The sequence below is a fragment of the Lithobates pipiens genome, unplaced genomic scaffold (assembly GCF_037356315.1).
Source record: "Lithobates pipiens isolate NorthernLeopardFrog02 unplaced genomic scaffold, aLitPip1_a1.2 Scaffold_13, whole genome shotgun sequence".
Classification (NCBI taxonomy): Eukaryota; Metazoa; Chordata; class Amphibia; order Anura; family Ranidae; genus Lithobates; species Lithobates pipiens.
The window spans coordinates 29322083-29343612 of record NW_027507718.1 but is presented as its reverse complement, the minus strand read 5'-3'; the positions used below and the strand labels follow the sequence as shown (position 1 = coordinate 29343612).

Genomic DNA, 21530 nt, shown 5'->3' with positions numbered 1-21530 from the left:
AAAATATTTTCAAAAATGTGAGGGGTGTACTAAATTTTGTGAGATACTGTATGTGCACACACACACACACACACACCTATACTCATTATACATAACCCAACAGTAAAATAAAATCTAGCCAATGGGATACATAATCCCTCTGTGAAATACACATTGGTCAGTAGATCTTAGGAGTGTACACTCGCATTGTATTGCCTTTTACGCGGTATTCCACAATAAACTTTAATAAGTTAATACACTGATTTTAGCAAGATATCACTTTTACTATGAAGCAAAATAAATGTGTGGGTGGTGTAAACTATAATGTCATCCAGAGCACATCTGCTCCAAGTACACATAACAAAAGCTGTAAAAAAAACAAACAAAAAAAACCCACTCTTGGAACCCATTGTGTTTCAAATTAACTAGTTACAACCTAAACCAACACATGCATGCAATTTAGGACTGTTGTCCTAAAATCCTACCATTAGTACGCTCCTTTTGACAATTGTCCAATTTTCCGAGAACAAATGTTGGATGACAGGCTAGTACATTTTCAGCAGACAACAGTTTGACGTCAGATTTTCTGATGGTCAATACACAAATCAATCACACAAAAGTCAAAAGTACAAACACGCATGCTCAGAATCAATGCTCAAACACGAAATTAGCAGAAGGGGCCCAAAGGGGTGGTGCTCAAGAGCTGAAATTCCACATAGTACGTCACTACGTTCATGACAATTGTGTACGGTTATTATGCAAGACAAGATCCTGGCATATGCCCTTTTGACAATAATCAGATGCTCGGTTGGCCAATATCGTACCATGTGTACGAGGGCTTTAAGCAGCCCAATCAATTGGAAGGATTGCCAATGCACCACATTGGACAAAAAACTCTTTTTAACACTGCACACCTCAACGTACAGTAGCACGTTACTCAAATATTGAAATTAGCTTGCCGTACAGTAGTAGATTCTTCAACCACTCTGCATTATTTGGAGCAATCTTTTCCCATCTGACCCTTTGTATTAATTGCATCCTGTGAATTTTGTTACTGCCTTAAGCCTTTGTGATCCATGGTGTCCAGCTCCACTTTCAGGTGGTAATCTGCATTGGTCCCACTAGGATACTCCTACTACTAAAAAGGATCACGTTTATTTTCTCATGAATGAGGATTTAAAAATATTTAGAAAATAATGGTTTTCAGTTTATACTTGAACCCTCTGCTGTACAGAAACACAAAGCATTCACACTTTGTATGGTGTCCTAACAATGGGAGCCTGGCCTTCCCAGTTACAACGCTCACTGGATAAAGCGCATCTGTGGAATAGTTTTCATTATGGCCATGTTGCACAAATCAGATTTCACCCCCCACGCCAAAAAAAATAAAAATATATATAAATACTTCGGAGCTGCAGTTCTTCATAAAAACAAGCAGCCGTTACCACACAGCACTCAAACAATTTAAAGAGTCACGCCAGTCAATTTTGTGTACCCAAGAAGAGGAGGAGGTTCGTGGTCACACTGTGCGATTCCATTGGACAGAGCAGAATAAAATAAATTATATATACCGTATTTATTGGCGTATAAAAAACGTACCCCAAGTTTAGGAGGGAATTTTAAGGAAAAAAATTTAGGAGGGAAATTTAAGGAAAAAAAAATAACCTTACATTTAAATGCCCATCAATGCAGCCTTATCAGTGTCCATCTGAAGCCTTGTCAGTGTCATTTGCAGCCTTGTCATGCAGCCTGTGCATCGTTGTCCCTGCAGTGTTAGCTTTTATTTTTAAAAATGATGCCCAGTAGTTATCGGCCGCCTTCGGCCGTACTCGAGGGCTTTCGGCCACCGAGAAGGGCCGAAAGCCACCCAGAAATCGCGGAGGATCGGCGTATAACACGCACCCACGATTTTCCCCCGATTTTAAGGGGAAAAAAGTGCGTGTTATACGCCGATAAATACGGTATATATTTTTTTTTTAATTAATTTTACCTTTGCAATCACTTTAAGGAAGCTGTTAGTAGGTTTTCATCAAGCTTTAGGAACTGCTGAAGCCTGCTAGCAGCCAATATACTTTGTTGTGAAATGCAAATAATCAACAGAGAAAATATATAGATATATTCTATCCAGAGTTACAGCCCTTTTTCAACAGATAAATTGGAGAGGAAAAAGTTTAAAAGTAATGTGCTGAGTTCAGGGGAAAATGGCTACTGAAGACAATACAAATTGCATTGTGGCAGGTAAAGTATACTACCCATTAATGGTGCTCCTGGCCACGTTTCTTGCAAAGCGTTGGATCAATGAATGTAATGTATAGCTCAGAACCTGAAGGATTGCTGCTTTACAGAGGGCTCAGTTACAGCTCTGAACTGCATCCAAACAACTATATTTTCTGCAGATTTTGCACCTACTGCAGCAGGATTTCATTGCTTGGGTGCAAAGAAAATAAATAAATGAATAACAATAATAATATTAGGCTACACTGCTGGGCTCTTACCCATAATGGTGGCGGCAGCAGCAGCACCCACAAGCTGATGGAAGGATCAGCCACCGTGCTGGCATCGCTGGACTCCAGGACAGGAAATTGTCTGATTATTAAAAAGCCAGCAGCTGCAGTATGTGTAGCTGCTGGCTTTTCATTTTTGTAGCGGTGGGTGGACTTCCACTTTAACTATTTCAGCCATTCTGCGAGAGAAGAGAGCAGTGTGCTTTAACTATGGATGCCATCTATAGGGAGACTCTCCCCTTGCTTGCAGGCAACAGCATGTGGTGAAAATTGTGCGCTTTCCACATTTTACATGTTCCTCTTTAAAAACGCTTACGCAAACGTGCATAAACGTAGGTTACCACGTTTACAAGCAAATTACAGTCTTAAAAGCTTTTGCTTTCAAAATATCAGTTAAACTCATGTCTCTTAACTACTATAAACGATTGAGTGTACATGTACACATAAGATAACAGAGGAGAGTTGAGGGGCTGCTGAAAAAACCCCACTCAACTGCTCCTAAATGTGGAGTTTAGCAGCTGCAGGGTATATGAGGCCTGATGCATTTCCAATGCGTTTTATGGTTGCTTGTACCTGTGAAAAATGGACATGTGACAAAAATAAATCAAAATTATGAATTTTTGCTACGTTTCCCATTCATTTTATTGGAGAGCTACATTTTTGATGCAGTTCTAAAAATGCGCCCGCAGCCTAGTGGTGCAAGGAGTCCCATAGGATTTAAAAAGGGAAAAAGATAAAATTGCATCAGTGTGAAAGGGCCCTTAGGGGGTTGTCCACACTATCAGCAGTGACCTGAGCAATGAGTAAATGCAGGTCATCACTTGGGCCCTGTTGATAGCATAGCGCTGTGCAGTGCCACTTCAAATAATGGTAATCTGGCCAGTAACACACCTGTATTAGTGAGACACAACTGTGGAAGAATGAGTCACAGCAGAATTGCCAGCCTCGGGGAGAGGGAACGGTGGTTAGGCTTCATGTACACGGGACGTTGCTCAACCTCTCCTGAACAACTTAACTTGACAGCTAGAAACCGGCATCTTTAAAAAAAAAAAAAAAAAAAATAGAAGGGCGTTTAGCTGCGTTTGTGTTTAGAAGAGTTTGTAAACCCCCCCCCCCCCCCCCACACACCAAATTAATTTTTGTTAAAATGAAAAATGTCTAGTTACTGCATTTATAGGCCGTTACAGGCATTTGGCTTTTCAAATTGGGGGGGGGGGGGGGGGGGGGTGAATGGGGGATTGCCTAGAAGTCGGATTGAAGTAGTACAGGAACCTTTTCTGAAGTCGGAGCGACTTCAGTAGTGTGCATTAAGACTCTCATTCACTTAGAGAGAGAAAAAAAAAAAAATTATATATATATATATATTTATTTATTATATACACACACACACACACATATACACACACACATACATAGATACACTAGCAAAATGAAGCCAAACTCCAGATCACACTTTCTAATCAGTGCTGCAGTTTCTCCTTTTGGGATAAATATTTTGCAACAATAAATCAAATCTGGTCATTTAATCACCCCTGCCAGTGTTAAGTGGTTGGTCTCATCCATGTGATATATTCTGCTGGAAAGCTGAAGCTTTTTGAAAAACAGACTTGCTGGCTGGATCACTAGATGAAAACAGAAGGAAGCCAGCCTAAAAATGAGAACGAATGCAGCCATCACATCTAAGAACTGGTAAGCTGCAATATTAGAAATGTTTGCTTTTGGGGTTAAAACCGCTTTAATTACTATATTTGGACCCAAAGTAAATGCGTATGTTTTGTGGCAGGTTTAAAGTAATATGAAAAAAAACAAAAAAACACAAACACAAACACACAAAGCACTGATCAAATTACATTTTAGCTGTGCTCTGAGACACTCCACAAGGTGATTATCCAAACTGTAAATTAATCCCTGCGTAGAACATAAGCTTTAAGATCTCAGGGTCAAGGGTTTAATCACTGGTCAAGTTCTTAAGCAAGTCTTGATTTACACTGCAGCAACACGTTTCTTCAGAAGTACTAAACTATAGTGGAAGGTAAATAAGAACGCAGAACAATCAAACCATTCATTTGACTTTTACAATGGCAAATGGGAAAATAAATCTATTTACTTATGGCAAATAAAAAGAAAGACATTACTCACACGACCCATCTATAAACTGCCTTCATTCTTCTGCATTGCTAGACCATGCTTTTGTCCAGGTTCCCAATGCGCTAAACCCCCATCCACACCTGAGGGTTTTGCAGTGTGATGGACCCTAAAAACTCAAAGTTGTACATTAGCCATCTTTTTTTTTATTATCAGAATTAGGCAACTTTGGCCCCACAGACTACAATAGGGGTGCCTGTAAATGCTCAACACGTGTTTTTGCCCAGGTCGAGCAGTGAAGGCCCATCACCACCTGCAGTGGTCCCTGGGCACTCCTGGTCCTCTACGGATTCCAGGTCAAGTTTGCTGCCCAAGAAGGAGTTGGAGAGACAACCATTCCACGATCTTCTGTCTGATGAATGAACTCGGAAGCAATGTGATCAGTTTCACAGCTATTCCCTCCATTCACCTGGTTCCTATGGATGTGAAGAATGTTAGCTTTGGCCAGCTTTAAGACTGCAACGCATGGGCTGAAAAGTCGGCTGGTTCAGCAGGAACTGGCTGTCATGCGGTCAGTGTGTACGGCTGTCAGAAGCCGGTCCAACGAAAGGCTCATGTCAAAAGGGACATGCTGGTAGCATCAGCATCCGATTGGTGTTTACAGCCAATGGCTGCAAGTGCTGCTCATTGTGTTCTGAGGGGAATGTCGGACTACAAATAATAATTAAACATTTATAGACCTTTCAGAAAATCACCTTACAAAAATAGCAACAAAAAATAAAATGTGCAGCAGGTGGAGATTACAAAAATAAAATAAAAAATACCCTAGCAGTGTGTGTTGTGTACCAGGCTTTAGAAGGAGAAGTAAACCAGCCCCAGGAAACAGAGTCAGCATATGTAATGAGCGAGTATGGTTTTACTTTATTTGCCATAAATAAATCACATACAGCTTTAAAAACATTGTCTGTGCATTAAGAAATTCATTTTTAGGCTGGATTCACACTGCTGCGGGGGAGATCCGGATGTGATTCGCACCGCACTGCAGTGCAAATCACATCCGATCTCCGTAGCGATGCGAGTTCAGCCATACAGATAGTATGGCTGAATTCGCATCGCTCCCGCAGCAAACTCGCACGGGACCCTTTTTTTGGTCCGCAGCAGAATCGGATCGCATGGGTGTTCACACCATGCGATCCGATTCCTGTGCGAGTGTGCAGATCGCACTGCGATATGCGGATGGATCTGGGGGTGTCATTAAGATTTCATTGACACTCCCAGCAGTCCGCATAGGGCAGTGTGAACTGCCAGCGGGAGTCATGCGATGCGGGAAAACGCCGCAGATTCGCGGCGTTCCCGCATCGCTATAGTGTGAACCTAGCCTAAAGCTGCTTGTATTAAACTTCTGCAGCACCTGATCTCTGGTGTAGGGGTATAAGGTGTACAAAGGATCGAAAATTTCAAAGGAAAGAGTAACCACAAGCAACAAATGGGAACCTCATTCATGCATGCAAGTACCCCAGCCCTGGTGCAGGAAAGAAAAAAAAAAAAAAAAAAAGGGGGGGGGGGGTGGGGGAAATCACCAGACTTCAGCTTTAAAAATTGGTTTACATTATTATTTACATCCAGCAGATCTTGTTAGTCGATAAAAATAGGATTTTTGTACTCACTGTAAAATCCTTTTATCTGTAATTCACCGACCGACACCGCTCCTCTCTGTAACTAAATGGGTTGTATAGCCTGCCATTAGGAGAACTAGCCAAAATTGTTACACAATATACAACTTAAATCCTGCTATCAACCCTCCTCGCTGCTCCCAGCAGCTTCAGTACGTCAACAAGCAGTATAACGTTTAGAAAAGGAGGGGGTGGGTGCTGTGTCGGTCGGTGAATTACAGAAAAAAGGATTTTACGATGAGTACAAAAATCCTATTTTCTTTTATAGTCACCGACCAACACAGCTCATCTCTAACTAAATGGGACATCCCCAAGCAGTGCCAAACGAGGGGTGGGAAAAAAAAAACAGCATAAAAACTTCATCCACCATGGCAAGTGGGAACTAGTGAAACTAAACCCACACAAAAAAACAGCAGCGTGTGGAAAAACTCCACCATATAACCGGGTATCCTCAACAGGAGTGATCCCCAAGACTGCAACATTGCGGAGGTAATGCAACAGAACATTAACAAAAACAGTACTGCGTTTTTACCAAAAAAACAGAAAAATAAAAAAATAATCAATTGCAACTACACGGCCGCCTGCAAAACTTTGCAGCCAAAACCAGCATCAGTCGATGCACTGACGTCTACCTTGTAGAACTTGGTAAACGTATGGACAGACGACCAGGACGCCGCCTTACACACCTGAGCGACAGACGCTTGGTGTCGGAAGGCCCAAGACGTTACGATTGCTCTTGTAGAGTGGGCCGTGACTGGAAAGGGGGGCACCTGCCCCTTCAAGGCGTAGGTTTGGCCTACAATCTGTCTGATCCACCTGGAAATGTCCTTTCCTTCTTGGGAACCACAGATTTGAGTAGAACCCCTGGAAGTGTTCCGATTCCGGAACCGGTACAATCACCTCCTGATTCAGCAAGTCCCTCACCGCCCCCAAAAGGGCCTTCCGGCGAACCGGGGACACGGGCATACTGGAGGGGGGGGGGGAAGAATCTGTTTGGCGGTCAAGAGAGAAACGATCTTGTAGCCTGTGGAAATCAGATCGCAGACCCATTTGGTCGGATAACCGGGAGGTCCACCGGGCTGCAAACTCCAGAAGACGACCCCCCTACCCGAAAAGTGGGTGGGGCAAACCTTAATGCGGTAGCACTTTTGGTCGCAGGCTTGCGGTTCCAGGGACACTGACCGTCGGTGGGCATCCTGTTGGGCTGGGGGCGTTTTGCCAAAGCACCGGGTGGACGAAAAAAAGCCGACGTGAGCGGAAAAAGAGGGCCCTTGCCTGCGGCGTGGCTCATTAGCCTTCCTGGCCTGTGGGAGTAGTGTACTTACCACCCGTGGCATTCTTAATGTCATCCAACAAGGGCTTTCTTGGAAGCCTGGTCAGCAGACCAGCATTTCAGCCAAATGAGGCGCCTCAGCACCACAGCTGACACCGAAGCCTTGGATAACAGGGGGAGAGTATCCAGGGCCGCGTCACAAACGTACTTAAAGCCATGCACTAGTTGGTCTGCTAGCTCTACGCAGACAGGGGAGGTGTTCTGCTCTCCCAATTTGCGGTGCAAACGTTTTGCCCACTCAGTCAGTGTCTGCAACACCAGTGCGGATGCCAGTACAGGTCGCACGGCTGACCCCACAACCGTAAACAAGGAACGAGCCACTGCCTCGGCCTTCCTGTCCATGGGATCCTTGAATGCAAAAGTCCCCTCAACTGGGATCGTGGTTACTTTATTTAACCTAGATACTGGGGGGGTCCACAACCGGATGAGCCGACCACTTTTTGAGAAGGCTTTCCTCAAAGGGGTAACACACTGCCAAATTTTTAGGGACCGAAAAGGTCCGTTGCTGGCGACCCCATTCCCTGTAGATGAAGTTGTCAAAATAAGTCAAATACGGGAACACCTTAGGTGAACGTGCTGGCTTGCGGGACCCAAAAGGGACCGGAACATCAGCAGAGGAATCCGCTGGCTCCTGGAGCACTTCCCCGGACCCGGACGGAGAATCATCCTCACTGTCCGAACGGTCCTGGTTAGCCACGTCCGATAGGTCAGAGCAGGGGTCTCCAGCCGCAGCAGGGCCCGAGTCTGCATCAGAGATCTCCCCAGAGGAAGGGGGGGCAGGGGCCTCTTACGCGCACCTTTCCTGCCACGTGCTGCCTCTATCTTAGCAACATAGGAGTCAAGGACCGCCGCCAGGGTGTCCATGCGCACCGCGCTAACCGCAAGTGACCCAGTTGCTATAGCCTGGATTTCGGGGGAAGAAACACCAGTTTCTGAAGCCATGCTGACCCTAGCCTGTCTGCCACCTGCAAGGGGACTTAGGCCAGTGAAGGTCCCACCCTCCTGCTGCCGCCGCATGGGGGTGGGGGGGGGGGTACTTAGTGGTAGACTCACCACCCTGGGGCATTCTGTGAAAGCCACAAGCAGTGCTTGTAGTCCCTAGGAGGTTCCCAGTTGCAGAGAGGAGAAAACTGTCAGCAGCAGCTATAAACAGCGGTGAAGCGTTCCGCAGAGCTAGCTTCAGCGTTCAGCAAAGAGCCATCCAGTGTCCTGTACACACAGTGGACACAGGAAACAGCAAGTGAAAGCACATGTAATGCTGCCACAAGAGAACAGCGGCGAAAAAAAAAAGCGCTCAGGCTTCAAGAAAATGTCCGCCAATGAAACTAATAGGAAATCCTAAAGAAAATGGCTGCTGAAGCTCACCAGGGGAATATTAGCTTTCCCACATCCAAGATGGCCGCCGGACGGCGCCATGCGGTGACAGAACAAAAAACAAAAACATGCTGCCTGCTTACAGCCAGAACTTCCACAAACACTTTTAGGGACGCCCCAGACCTGGACTAACGCCAGCCGCACAGAGCCCCCACAGGTGAGAAAACAGCGAACCCACACACACCACCCACAGCGCATGCAGCCACCCCCCTCAGAGGGGGGGGGGGAGAGGAGGGGTGATAGGGACTTGGGAGAGAAGATAGGAAGGTGAGTTGGCCCCAAATCGACCCCCCAGGGAATGCCCAGCTGCTCACCCCACCAAGGCAGGGAGAGCCGTACTTACCAGTCCTGAAGAGCTGGGAGACATTCCAATCACAGACCTACTCCTGCGCAGTTACAGGGTAGCTGTTGGCCCGGTATACTGTGAGCCAGACAGCAGTAGCCCGGTCATATGTATACCCCGGAGCATTGAAGCTCACCGACCACCTCTGGAGCTGAGGCATGTCGTGGCCTGCCGAGCCTTAGCTGCAGTCTGGGGAGACTACAAGGATATCATTAACCAGCCTGTCACCCAGCCGGCAGTTGATAGAAGAGCCTGAGATCTTCCATCTTGTGCAAAAAGCAGCAAACCTGCAGCAAAAACATGGACCAAGAGGGCCCGCAGGGTTCCTAGGACATTCTCCTTACTAGGCAAAATAAAAACTGAAGCTGCTGGGAGCAGCGAGGAGGGTTGATAGCACAGGGTCCGCCCACCAGGGGTAGGATTAAATTTCTGTGTATTGTGTAACAATTTTGCCTAGTTCTCCTAATGGCAGGCTATACAACCCATTTAGTTACAGAGAGGAGCTGTGTCGGTCGCTGAATATAAGAGAAACTACAATTTCCATTTTAAGTGAATTTTCCTGGCTGCATGTTGCCCTTACTGATCTGGTGTACAACGATCACACTGGAAAACGTATGAAGCTGCAAGTAGAAGACTAGCTTAGTAGAGAGCCATAGCTACCATAAAGTTAGTGTTTAATGAATACCTCCTCCGACATCAGAAAAGGAACAGGTTGAATAATTAACTCTTCACCCACATAGTATATTTATAGGGCTGGGAAGTCAAGGTTGTAAGGTCCAATTTACTGTACTATCTGGTATGGTTGTCTTTTTCACAGGATGCTTTATAAAGGAAGGGACTATCAATTCCACCCTCTAGCATCAAAAAAATATAAAAGCTATTAATCTAAGTAAACCAGACCGACAACGAATACAAGTATGGAATACCATTTTACTTTTTAAAGTTAAACCTGAGCCACAAACAATTTATGTCCGTTTGCCCTGTAAAAATAAATGAACACTAATGAATTGTGTGCAATGTGCAGCTACTGCATTATGTAACGCTCTTACTTTCATCTCCCCTGTACAGTACAGTCAGCACCAATCGTTCAGCTCTGAACGCTACAGTCCCAACTTGAGTACACAGATCACATTGGGTCAGTCACTCGGCAGCTTGCCCATTCCTAAATCATCCTGCATTCTTCTGAAAGGAGGGGAGATTGTGACATTACCCACACCGAGAACACATTGAAATGCAAGATGTTTCTGGAATGGATTCTGTGTACTCCAGCAGGAACTGTAAGTTTCAGAGCTGACTATATGAAAGTAAAGCTGGCCAAAGACGGTTTGAAATGCAGTTGCTTCAGCAGGGACGGGACGAATTTCAATCCATCCATGGCCGTTCCTGTTCAGGAGCAGTTGATCTACGGACCAACTGCTCTCAAACAGGCCTGTTGGAAAATTTTCATTCCATCAGTGCATGCAGCAAATGACTGCAGTGCTGATCAGTGTATTCTGATGGTGGGGGAAGTCCCTGTTCTTAGAATACAATAGCCCAGTGGGAAGGATTGCCTCATCCACCTCCAATGTTTGGATTGGGGAAATACATCAATCTATGGCCACCTTAACCACTTGCTTAATGGGCACTTAAACCCCCTTCCTGCCCAGACCAATTTTTAGCTTTCAGTGCTGTCACACCTTGAATGACAATTGCCACGGTCATGCTACACTGTACTCAAATGCATTTTTTTCACACAAATGGAAGATTTCTTTCGGGAGGTATTTAATCGCTTTTTTTTTTTAAGCAAAAAATTTAAGTTTCATAGTTTGTTATAAAATTTTGCAAAAGGGTAATTCTTCTCCTCCATTGATATTCACTGATGAGGCGGAACTGATTGGCGACACTGTGGGCACTGACACTCTGCAGAGGCTCTCCACGATCGTGATCCATGTCCCTCTCACAGCCACTGGGGAGTGGCTTTTTTTTTTCCACATGCTACCAGTGTTGAGAAAAAATAGCCAATTACCGGCTGCTTACATCACATGATCAGCTGTCATTGGCCTAAAGCCGATCATCGTGGCAAGGGGTCAGGATCAACCCCTTGCTCCGATTAGCCGAGTCTCAGACTTGCTAATCACAGAGCGCCGGGCGAGCAGACCGTTAAAGTACGGGAGGAGGTTTATGGATGCCCTCCCAGCAAAGTAGGGCCATGCTGTAGCAATCTTTCGGCTATAGTGCGGATGGGAAGAGGTTTAGTACATTTTTTTACTCTTCTTTACTCATAAAAAAAAAAAAAAAAAAAAAAAAAAAATGTATAAATATATTTAACAAGGAACATACATTTTTTTACATCAATAATTATGCTACCAAAACTGGTGTGTATTATAAATTCCCTCCAGCATTGCTCCAGTTTCCTCTTGATATGGGGCTCTGGGCTTCATAAAAATGGCAGCCGCCAACAGCAGTAAATCATAAAGTGGAACCAAAGGCTTAATTTTTTTAACAGAAAAAAAAAAAAAAAAAAAAAAAAAAAAAAAAAGAAGTAGTATGTTCCTGGCTAAAGAGATAGAGAAAAAAAAAAAAAAATTATATATATATATATATATATATATATATATATATATATATATATATATATATATATATATATATATATATATATATATATATATATATATATATATATATATATATATATATATATATTTATTTATTTTCTTTAATACTGTTACATTTCTGGAATACTGGGATTGCCAACTGCCATATTCGCCTGCGTCAAACCATCAAAATGGCTGGTGTCTTTTGTCAAATTGAGAGCACCTGAGCATGCGCAGAGCAGGGTGAGACAGTGTATTACTAGATTTTAAACAGTACAGTAACACGGTTTACGAGCATTTCGCAATATATGGCCCTATGGGGTGTGCAGTACCATATTTGGCCAGAGGAACGGGGGGGGGGGGGTCACTCCACAACCTCTGGCCACATGTGGTACTGCATACACTCGCAGTGACACTGGAATTAATAGTTTCCATTGTTTGCTACGGGAAAACTTGCTTTGATTTAAGAGTGCTTTGGATAACAAGCATCCTTCCAGAACGGATTATGCTCGAAGTCAAAAGTATATATTACAGCTGGGCGATTTTTACAAAAAAAAAAATAAAAAAAAATAAACCCAACCCAATTTGATTCACGATTCAAATCGTTTTTTTTTTTTTTGATGGACACCGCGCCGGTCCTAGTCCACAGCATCCGGCCTTGCAGACTAGGCCAAAGACTCGCCTAAAAACTCCTGCCTGCAGCTCCTCCACACCGCGCCGGTCCTGGTGAAAAAGGGGGAATCTAAAAATTGATTTGCTGAAATTTTGAATCGATTTGACCCCTCAACAATTTTTTCCCTAGTGTATATGTATATATATATATATATATATATATATATATATATATATATATATATATATATATATATATATATATATATATATATATATATATATATATATTTGTAATGTAAAGCTATACCTGCAAGTGGGGCCAGTCTTAAGTGATCCAGCAGGACTTCATTTTCTGATCAAAGTTCCACTTTAACTTTGCCAAAAAAATAAAAATAAATAAAATCCAAAAATAAAATTTTGGTGCTAGTAAATACCGGTTTTCATGTACTTCGTTTCTATACAAATCATTAGTCTAGGCTGCTGCAGTCCCCATGACTCCAGGGATACAATTGTCACCAACTCCAGGAGTCTGATTTATTTTTTATTTTTTTTTGCTCCCATGAGAGTTTGCAGCCAGGGGAGGAGGGCTGTAGGAGGGCAGAGGAGTTAAGAGCTGGAGGGTAGAGACCCATGTGTGCCAAGAGCCCTTACACAAAGGGCTGGAAGTGCATGCGCAGTATGTTGCTATAGCAGTCACAGTGGAAGTTTGCCGCCTTTGGTAGAACAATGTGTATACATAGTGTGCAACCAAAAAAAGGGATTTAATGGAGCAAGCGCAAGACTTAGCAGGGCTTGCGAAGCAGTGGATTGAAAAGCAGAAAGAAATGCCATGGCTTCATTTGTCAAAAAAGTTAAAATGGCAGATAAAGAAAAGGGTAGGTAAAAACAACAAAAAAATAAATAAAAAGGGATGATTTTGAAATACAATAATACAGAGTAATGGAAAAAGATCTAGTTAGGAATTTCATTATTTCTAAATCACAATGTATGGCCTTTGTAATCAGCTTGGCCTGCCGCTCCTCTTTACGAGCACTACATAAAAGCAGCTGCAGCCACGTCACACACAAACTTTGTTAGACCTGGTTCACGCTGGAGCGTTTTGACATGTCAAATCGGACGGCAATTGCCGTCAATGGCACTGTCCTAATTGGTGCAACGCACCGATTTCAAAAAGTCATTTCTGTACTTTTTTTGCGATTTTGGCCTGCAATTTACATTGACATCTGTGCAGAAACCTCTCTTTGAAATCACAGCCAAAATAGCACGAGTTCAGCTGAACTTGCAAGGCTTCATTCTCACGGCTCAGTGTGAACCTGGGCTTAGTGTTGATTTTTTTTAACAGTGCAAGTGGCCAAAAAAAAAAAAAAATTGTTTTGGTCAGTGTTCAGCTTTTGCTCAAAATGTGCAGACAGGGGAGAAAAAAATAAAAAAAAAATAATAAACTCACAACACAGGCCCTTCAAGTGAAACTCACTCACACAGTGCCTGCGAGAACAAAAACTACAAAATAAATGGTAATGTGCTTAACCACTTCAGCCTCGGACCAATAAATACCTTAAGGACCAGAGGTCTTTTTGCAATTTCGCACTGCGCTGCTTTAACTGGTAATTGCGCGGTCATGCAATATTGCACCCAAACGAAATTTGCGTCCTTTTCTTCCCACAAATAGAGCTTTCTTTTGATGGTATTTGATTGCCTCTGCGATTTTTTTTTTTTGCGATATAAATGGAAAAAGAGCGAAAATTTTGAAAAAAAAAGTTATTTTCTTCTTTTTGTTATAAGAAAAATCGAATAAACTAAATTTTAGTCATACATTGAGGGCAAAATTTATTCAGCCACATGTCTTTAGTAAAAAAAATGTCAATAAGCGAATATTTTTTGGTTTGCGCAAAAGTTATAGCGTCTACAAACTAGAGTACATTTTCTGGAATTTACACAGCTTTTAATTTATGACTGCCGATCTCATTTCTTGAGGTGCTAAAATGGCAGGGCAGTACAAATCCCCCCCAAATGACCCCATTTTGGAAAGTAGACACCCCAAGGAAATTGCTGATGGGTATGTTGAGCCCATTGAATATTTATTTTTTTTGTCCTAAGGGATTGAATAATGACAAAAAAAAAATAAAAAATTTTTTTTACAAAAAGTTGTCACTAAATGATATATTGCTCACACATGCCATGGTTATATGTGGAATTGCACCCCAAAATACATTCTGCTGCATCTCCCGAGTACGGGGATACCACATGTGTGGGACTTTTTGGGAGTCTAGTCGCGCACGGCACCCCGAAAACCAATCACCACCTTCAGGATTTCTAAGGGTGCAAATTTTTGATTTAACTCCTCACTACCTATCACAGTTTCGAAGGCCATAAAATGCCAAAATAGCACAAAACCCCCCCAAATGACCCCATTTTGGAAAGTAGACACCCCAAGCTATTTACTGAGAGGCATGTTGAGTCCATGGAATATTTTATATTTTGCCAAAAGTTGCGGGAATATTACAAACTTTTTTTTTTTGCACAAAGTTGTCACTAAATGATATATTGCTCACACATGCTATGGGCAGAAGTCAAATTACACCCCAAAATAAATTCTGCTGCTTCTCCCGAGTACGGGGATACCACATGTGGGGGACTTTTTGGGAGCCTAGCCACGTACGGGACCCCGAAAACCAAGCACTGCCTTCCGGATTTGAATATAAAATGCTATAAAAAACAAACTAACCAGAGTCACCCGTAACACTTATACGGTGATCAGTGGTGAAAGGGTTAACTAGGGGCAATCAGGTGGTTCAAATTTTTATTAGGTAGTATATGGGGGTCCCTGGCGCTATATAAAAACCTGACGGGGAACCTAAATAACTAACTGGCTAACCAGCGTCACCAGTGACACTTATACTGTGATCGCTGGTGAAAGGGGGTGAAAGGGTTAACTAGCAGCAATCAGGGGGGTTAAAACCATTATTGGGTAGTATATCGGGGTACCTAGCGCTATAAAAACCTGGCGGTGAACCTAAAAAAATAACTAGCTACCTAGCGACACTAGCGACACTGATGCAGCGATCAGAAAAATGATCGCTTAGTGACACTGGCAAAAGGGGGTGAAAGGGTTAACTCTAGGGGCAATCAGGGGGTTAAATTTTTATTGGGGGGTGATAGGGGGCTACCCTGGACCTAACACTAACTGTCCTGACAGTTTTTACTGTCACAACTGACACTGAATGCATTGATCAGTAAAGAAATGATCAATGCAATCAGTGACACTGTGACTGGGGGGGGAGGGGGGGCGGGGGGGGATCGGGGGGGGTTTGTGTGCCTGTGTGTACCTACATGTCAGTGTAGTGTTGGTGCACACTTACTTTTACTGTTCTCCTCGTAGTCCGGTCAAAAAGACCGCCCCGAGGAGAATGACATCACTTCCTCCTTCCTGTGTAAACAATACACAGGGGAGGAAGCTTCTCATTGGCCAGGAGCGATCCAGAGGGGGTGGCCGAAAACCAACGGCCATCCCCTCATCACGGAGCGCTCCTGGAGCGAACCGGACCGCCGTATCCAGCGGGAGGGGGTCCGATCGGACCCCCCACCCGCTGGAAGGCAATCACGTAGATGTACGTGATTATGCCTGCCTGTGCCATTGTGCTGACGTACAATGGCAATACGGCGGTCCTCAAGTGGTTAACATAGAATGTTTGGTTTATTCATATGACTTTACCCAGTTCTGCAAGTCTGTATGACCATTGCACGACTTCGGTAAAGGAGAAGCTGTCTGAGATACCTGTTAAAAAGCTATACTTGATTCCATCAAATGAAATGGTTTGATAATTCACATCACTAATCTTATGTCTAAGTGACAAAAAAAATAAAAAATAGGGAAAAATAAAAATTAACTATTCAGGCGGGCTTACGGAAACGAATGGCCTTCATGTTTTTTCTTATGTGCACCTAAATAGACAGCACAGCTGCTTGTTTTTAGACTTGCCTTTTTCTGATTGAAACATCAGACATATGAAGGAGCCGACCACAGTATTTGGGGGAGAAACGGCTGTCACTTTATAGTTTAACCACTTGCTGCCCACCATATAGCAAAATGACAAATTGGCACAGTGGTTAAGATATCCTGACTAGACGTCATATGACGTTGTCAGGATATTAAGCCGTTGCGTGCCCTGGGGGTGCGCATTGTGGCAATCGTTATTGCGGCGTGTCAGTCTGACACACCGCGACTCCGGTCTCTGACAGACTCTTTACCACGTCATCAACCGTGTCCAATCATGCCTGATCACAATGTAAACAGGAAGAGCCATTGATCGGCTTTTCCTCATTTGCGTCCGACAGACACGAGTAGAGGAGAGCCAGTTGTCTGCTCTGACAGGGGGTCTGTGCCGATTGTTTATAAGCGCAGCCCAACCTCGGATGCTGCCAAGACCACCAGGGATGGCCACCACACTGGACCACCAGGTATGCAACCCTAGACCACCAAGGAAATTTCAGTCAGTGCTCAGGCAGCTGCTAATCAGTGACAATGAAAAATGCCTGCGAGTGCCACCAGTGATGCCCATCAGTGAAATCTGTCAGTACAGCCTTTCAGTACCTCCTATGAGAGCCCATCAGTGCTGCTTATCAGTGCCACCTATGAGTGTCCATCAGTGCCATCTCATCAGTGCAGCTCATCAGTGAAGGAGGGAAGAAAAAAAAAAAAAAAAAAACACACGCTTACTTTCTACAAAATGTTATAACAAAAGAAAACTTTTTTTGCCTCTGCCTATATTTTTACATTTTCAGTCATCAAATACCACCAAAAGAAAGCTCTATTTGTGGGAACAAAAAAAATGACAAAAAAAGTCACTGAAAGCTGAAAATTGGCCTGGGCAGGAAGGTGCGAAAGTGCCCTGTATTGAAGTGGTTAATGTATATCATACAACAGTACTAAAGTCGCAGTCCAGATCCACTGATCTGCAAAAACTTGAATCCAGGTAATGCCAGTCCCTCGGTGCATTTTATCTTTTACCAAAAACGTGATATTTAGTTAGAAAGCAAGGTTTGTGCACATCCCCAGCTTAGACCTCCCCCCCCCCCCCCATTTACACATGTAACAATAGCGAATTGATTTAAGAGCTTTTAGTGCACATTTGTAAGTGTGTAAATAGGGAGCAGAATTGAGTTTTGCTCTTATGAGGGTAGCTAGGTGTTTGAGGATTCTTTAGCACCTTTGTATGAATGACTTGTAGTTACAGGTGCAGAATCACGTTTTTTGCTCCATAGAATTTTTAATACAAAGTTCCATTGAAAAAATAAAATAAAATTCACACCAGATGCAGTTCCGTGTGCTTTTTTTTCTGCACTAAAATGCATGCAGTGTTTTCCAACGGCTCTAGTTCACACCATGCAGTCAGTTTCTGGTGCAGAAAAAAATGGAACTGTACGGAACTGCATCTGGTGTGAACTGGCCCTAAAGCACTTTTCAGGCACTACAATTAAAATCTACAGGGACAAAATATGTGCAATTCTGTCCTGAAGAAGGACTTGCCATTTTTCTCATTCAAAAGTTTTTATTTTATGTTAAAATAAATTACATGTACAGAATATAAGACAAATTATGTGATACCAGAAATAAAAAGTAGACATATTGAAGTACGGATGATACAAAGCAAAGAAGAATTTCAATATATTCTTGTGGGAATGACAATAAATGGCCTTATATATTTTAGAATTTGAAAACATTGTTATAGCCGAGTTTTAAACATTTAAATCCCAAGAAAATATAAATATGTCTAAAAGAAAATATATGATTTTAAAGTTTTGACCATAACTTCTAAAGTAGCCATTTTTCAAGCTTCACATGACTCACTGACAGATCAGGCTACTGAAACAATGGGATTCTTCATATTTAGGGTTGTTATGCTCTGGGAATCTTGAGACAAAACCTTCAGGTGTGAATGAGGGTTGGGGGGGGGGGGGGGGGTATAACCACCTTGGTTGCAAGCTACTATTAGCAGACGTTATTCACACTATGCATGTAGGATCAAAATAGTTCTCCATATTTTTCCCTTTGCTTTTTATTCCTCTATTGCCCACATCCATCCTATGCACTGTATAAATGGTTGTCTTGACGGTCTCCAAAATACTAAATTTGCATTTTTTTTTTTTTTTTTTTTAATACCACCCTTTACTTTGAGAAAGCTGAAAGTAGAAAAAATGGTCACCAGATTGGCTAGTAGGGAAAAGGGAGAAACAGGAACTTGTTACACAAGATTCTTCCTCTGAGAGTCAATGAGTGTTATACTCAGTTAAGAGTTCTAGAGCCACAACTGTTAAGAGCTTCTGCAAAAAGAAGTCAGTTCAATTTACAAGCCACTTCCCCATTCTTTTAGTTTGCATCTAAGAAAAGAGTCACTAAAATCAGTGACAAAAACTGGCCAAGAATGAACTTGCATAATGGAGTAAAAAAGGAGTTTCAGCAACTAAATTAGTACAGTGGCTTGTGTTAGTGCAGATTAGACATAGTTGAATACATTGATTCAAAATTACGCATGTGCCAAGAAGGCATACGAAAGCAAACCTGTCACTAGAAGTAGGTGTAAACCCGATTCATGAAAATTTGACCTAGGCACATATACATCTGCAGTGTTTATTCATCTCTCTCTCCAAAGCCCAGAGTTTTTCTGCCGTTTCCTTCCTCCGTTATCAACATAACTTCTGACAAGTTCTCAGAGACAGGACATAAAACCAGCCTGAGATTTGCGTCTGGGTGGGTGCCAAAAAAAGAAAAAAAAAAAATTAGCAGAGAGCTTGTCTTGTCACAGCACAGCTCTGAAAGTATCTTCCTTCCTCTGCCTATGTTGAGAGGGGGTGTGTGCCTTTCCTCCAATCAGCTGTCACACAATGTATACCAAGACTGCACTCCTACTGCTGAATGAGGAAGTAAAAATTCTAACACAATGTAAGAATTCTAAAGAATATATAAAGCTGAAGACAACAGATATGCATGTAAACTTATGTAGGGAGATTTGTTTAAACTCTGTATCATCTGAGGCTGTTCACGTCACTGGGTGTACGTGAGCGTTTACATCCACTTTAAATACAGGCGATACCATTGCTAGTTGGAAAAGCTTAGTTGTCTAGCTATAAGGCTACATGCCCACAGACTTTTAAAAAAAAACTGGCTGTAAAGCCAGTATAGCTCAACACCTTTTGCCAGCATCTGGCGTCCATGCCATTTACAGCTCAAAAAAGCGAATGTAAAACAGTCCGTGGGCATGCGGCCTTATGCTAACACACTGGCTTCAAATTTTTTAAAGTGCTTATGAATCAAAATGACTAGAATCTCATAGAAGCTCACCATACATGTTACAATCTTTGTGAATAAGGCTGATGTCATAAAAACGAAAAAAAATCTTTAGTTCAGGGAAACTGCATACTGACAACTAGGATGCACTTTGCATGCTAGTGATCCAGTAGCAAGACTGCTATAGGAGACAGCAGAAAATAGAAATATTTACCTGCTTGCATGTGATGCCCCTGCATTGGCAGGTTTTCAGTAAACATCACCAATTTTAGCACAATTTGCAACGCCAACCTTGGAAACCAATTCTGGTAAAACCATTTTATATGACTTTTTCAGACAGGCTGAGACTCAAAGCAATGGTACCAACAGGGCTAGGCCAACTGTGTGACTATGTTGAAAAATAAAGCTAGCATCTAATGCACATACCCCCACACTAAGCGGAAAACTTTAGGCAACTGATAGAAAAAGTTTGTTTACCATCTGATGTAAAAGACCTTTAAATGACGACAATTCTGGGTCAAGATCACGGATGTTTACTGCACAGATCGTAGCTTAATTTAAAAAGTACAGCCAAAGCTCATTTGGCTGTACTTCTCCTGTGGATCACAGGAATTCTGCACTCTTGTGACCCATTGTCAGCCCACTGTCGGATTACGTAATAGAGCCGGTCTAGGAACCCAGGTCAGCCCCTCAATGAGCCACTAAGAGCCTGAGCCAGCAGCTCCTGCACCCTCCACGGCCCAGTGCGCCAACGTGTGCGTGTGTGTGGCAGAGCAGACAGTAGTGACTGACAGTCACCAGCTCTCTGCTCACGGAGCGCTAAGAATGGTGCAATCAGCAGTGTTTGATCGCTCAGTTCTCAAGTCTTAGAGCCAGCGGGGGACAGATGCGTCATCAACCTAGGTAAGAATAAAATAAAATAAAATAAAAAAAACCCCGCAAACTACACAGTGTTCTTCCTCCGGCACCTGCGACTAAGTTTTGGTTCTCATACAGGAACTAGATCCTATCATTATCTTTTCCATCTTTTGGCTATTTACAAAATGCCTTGTATTCGGTTTACAAGGATAGCAGAGGGATACAGCATCCCTCTTTGTCCACTTACAGAAGGTCTTGTGATCACTGAACCAAACACACCGATCACAAAGTCTATATACAAAAATGTAAACAAAGCCAGACCCTTTTCCCTCTGCCAACGATTGCATCAATCCGACTGTCGCAGGCAGCTGAGATGCCAGGGCAACAAAGTTCACCCACAGACAGAGGAGGAAATCAGGTAGAGACCTGATGAAAAAGAGGACGTGGCAGCCATGGTCTTGTGATGGGCAGGTTTACATGGTGAGGAGAACGTTAACTGGCTTTTTGGAGATTCGGGTACAAGGAGATCAGTGGTTTTGGGGGCATTACCATTCATTTGCATGTATGTTTATGATCATGTATGGAATAGCTTTTGGTTAACTGTTTATTTAGCATATCTTTGTGCACAGAATCCATGAAAGTAAAAAAAACCAAAGTCTTCAGGTTTGTCACAACGTGCAAATTTCACAAACCCATCATTAGGTCACATGAAGCTTAAAAAAGGTTCCCAAAGACAGGGAATGTCCACCCAGATTGGCGAGTATTCATAATTTTTAGGCCAATCAATAAATCCCAGCTGACTTTGCTCAGGAAGAAGTTGATTGGCCAGGATCGATTTTTCAAGCCAAAAGCTATAGATTCTGTGAAAGCAGACAATGCCTAGAGCACTCCCCCCCCTGTAAAGC

General features: G+C 42.9%; 1 protein-coding gene across 2 annotated transcripts in view; it reads right to left on the bottom strand.

Annotated features, from left to right (window-relative positions):
- The window catches only part of ABHD17B (abhydrolase domain containing 17B, depalmitoylase), a 61369-nt gene that overhangs the window by 27221 nt on the left and 12618 nt on the right, over nucleotides 1-21530 (bottom strand). Inside the window, exon 2 of one of the 2 annotated variants that reach the window (XM_077474948.1) lies at nucleotides 3375-3520. The exons of the other annotated variant lie outside the window; for it this stretch is intronic. The gene's annotated coding sequence lies outside the window, so the exon portion shown is untranslated. The remainder of the gene's footprint in view (nucleotides 1-3374; nucleotides 3521-21530) is intronic. 2 annotated transcript variants of the gene reach the window in all.